This window comes from Silurus meridionalis, chromosome 28 (assembly GCF_014805685.1).
Source record: "Silurus meridionalis isolate SWU-2019-XX chromosome 28, ASM1480568v1, whole genome shotgun sequence".
NCBI classification, from domain to species: domain Eukaryota; kingdom Metazoa; phylum Chordata; class Actinopteri; order Siluriformes; family Siluridae; genus Silurus; species Silurus meridionalis.
In genome coordinates this window covers 223706-226502 of record NC_060911.1, presented here as the reverse complement: position 1 = coordinate 226502, position 2797 = coordinate 223706, and the positions used below count along the sequence as shown (strand labels likewise).

Genomic DNA, 2797 nt, shown 5'->3' with positions numbered 1-2797 from the left:
GGGTCAGGTGGTGGCGTCCTATCTCCATGGCCTTCCGCCAAGAGGTGGGGAACTGCGTGTAGGGGAAGGACAGTAAGGATCAAGAGCCTGAGTGGGGTAATGACGCTCCCGGTGGCGTTCCCTTATACGCCGATCGATGAATGCAGCCCAGGAGATCAGAGAATCCAAATCCTGGATCATGACGGAAGTCAGCCGCAAACTCTGCCACAGAGTAATGCCCCTGTGTGGCCAAGATCAGGAAGCATGTGCCATCTCGGCGTGGAGTGGATGAGCCAAAACATTCTGGAGTTCGGCAGAAAAGGCAGCGTATGATGTGCAGTTAGCCGACTGACTTTCCCACTCCGCAGTGGCCCACCTTAGGGCTCGACCTGACAGTAGGGAAATGACATAGGCCACCTTTAAGTGTTCTGCACCGAATTGAGAGGGCTGCATACTAAAAATCAGATAAAAGAGTGTTTCGGCTCATCCACGCCACGCACAGATGGCACCTGCTCTCGGCCACACGGGCATCGCTCTGTGGCAGAGTTTGCGGCTGACTTCCGGACCCAGGCCATTGACAGTGGATTGAATCACACAGCACTTTATGATACTTTCCTCCAGGGACTCTCCTCTGCTGTTAAGCACAAACTTGCTGCTCGTGATCCAGGATTTGGATTCTCTGATCTCCTGGGCTGCATTCATCCATCGGCGGGCAGAGTCTGGGTCGCCCAAAAATCTGGCTGGCGGCACGAGCTGAGGTTCGCACATAGCCGAGGTGCCGGTAGGTGGAGCAGGGGCCCGAGCCAAGGGTGCCTGCCAGACCGGGGCAGCGGGCGATGATGGCGGCAGAGCACCTGTGGGGATACTGTCACCAAAACATGTGTGCAAGAATCCCATGATTTCCTGCACGCCTGCAGAGAGGTTTTGAATCTGGTACTCCTGCACTGCTCGTCGGCAAAACACAGCTGTTAGAGCGGCGCTAGAGCTATTGCTGGCTGATACAAGCTCTTCATAGTTCTTATCAAGGTCTACACAAATCATAAGTCAGGTTTGTTTCAGAGATACTGGAGACACGAGACATGCTGCTGCATGAACCTTTTTTTTTTTTGCTGAAAAAGAGAACATGAAGAACCCACCAGGTTCTAATGGTAGATTTCTGTCACTGTGACACTCATGTTTATATGGGAATGTGGAAACAAAAGGCAGGTGTGGAAACTCAACAAGCCTTTTTTATTCCTTTCTGTTTTCCAGTCTCATTCAGAGAAACACACCCATATAAACATGAGATGTATATTGTGAAGTCAAATTAAATTCATATACCATAGGTCTCAATTTTATATACATTTACTGTAATTCTCAAAGCATGACGGATTTACCATTAATTTTATCCAGGGTGAAATCTGACAAAAACATTTTTTAATCAGCTGATTAAATTTCCCTTTTTCAGGTAGAATTATTATACTGGAAGCTTGTTGGAAACTCAGTCAGTATACAAATGATAAAGTACAGGTAAGAATAAAAAACCTGGCTCTGAATACTTACAATAAAAAAGTAAAGCTGTATCTCACTATGTTTTTGTTCTTACAGAAATTGTCCTATTGTGACAGTCACTTAAAGAGACTTTACTGTTTTACAGTCAATATAATGTAGTAGACAACTCTAAATATCAATTACTTCAATATCCAAATATTTATGGACCTGATTTTACTATTACATTTTATCTTCCAGCTTTAAATGTTAGATAATAATAAACTCACCAAACATTTCTGAATATTCAGAATACTGCAATCTCTTAATGTGGATGAGGAGCTTATTTAGTGTCTCTGTGGTTCCGCTGTAGCAGTTAGTTTTATAGGGATTTGAGCTTTTCTTCATCCAATGCATGTTAAGTGTTAAACTGTAGCTAAATACCAAGTGATCAGTGGGATTAGTGCTTTCTCTGATCACCTGATTCATTTTTCTCCTTTTTTAATGTAGATTACATCATTGTACAAGAAAGACTTTAAAAACTTCATCTGCATGAGAATTTTACTATTTAGGTAAGAAAACATGGCACTGAATATGAATTTGTTTGATGATTAACAAGTGAATGTAATCTGTATCTCTGTGTTTGTGTTCTTTCAGGAATTGTTCTATTGTGACAGACATCATCTTTTTTTACAATTACTCAAATCTTAAGGCAGACCAAGTGAAGTCCACTTTCCTCACTTAGGTTAGGAATTTGACCTTTCCTGTTAATCCATAGTCTCCCTGATTCATGTTCAGTGTACACTTAGACATACTTTAAACACTCAAATAGGTCCAATGTCCAAACTGTACATTACATGGAATCCAAATGGTGCTGGTACATCTCTAGATGGTTCGGGATGTTTGAGGTCTTTAAAGGTCCACAATCTTTATCTTGTGGGACACAACTGGAGCTGGCAGAAACTTAGGATGCCTCGGGATGGGGAGAGAAAGAGAAGCAGTGGAGAGGAATTAGCATAGCTGTTGTTCATGATATTAACAGCACAAGTTGATAATGTGCATGTGATCAGATGTTCTGGAGCACAAGGTTATGATGTGATGTGTGTTATGTGTAGAACTCGCTAAAAACATACGTCTTTAATCTGCACTTAAACTGGGAGAGTGTGTCTGAGCCCCGAACATTGTCAGGAAGACTATTCCAGAGTTTAGGAGCTAAATGTGAGAATGTTCTACCACCTTTAGTGGACTTTGCTATTCTAGGAACTACCAGAAGCCCAGAGTTTTGAGATCTCAGGGAGCGTGACAGATTGTAGCGTGTTAGAAGACTGGAGAGATACATGAAGATAAACCA

The 2797-nt window shown here is 42.8% G+C and overlaps 1 long non-coding RNA gene across 1 annotated transcript; it reads left to right on the top strand.

Annotated features, from left to right (window-relative positions):
- The first annotated feature begins 1300 nt into the window (after nucleotides 1–1300).
- On the top strand, nucleotides 1301–2309 carry LOC124381713. The gene is made up of 3 exons (XR_006924919.1): nucleotides 1301–1488; nucleotides 1957–2018; nucleotides 2104–2309. It is a non-coding gene; the product is annotated as an uncharacterized LOC124381713 (long non-coding RNA).
- Nucleotides 2310–2797: the final 488 nt, after the last annotated feature.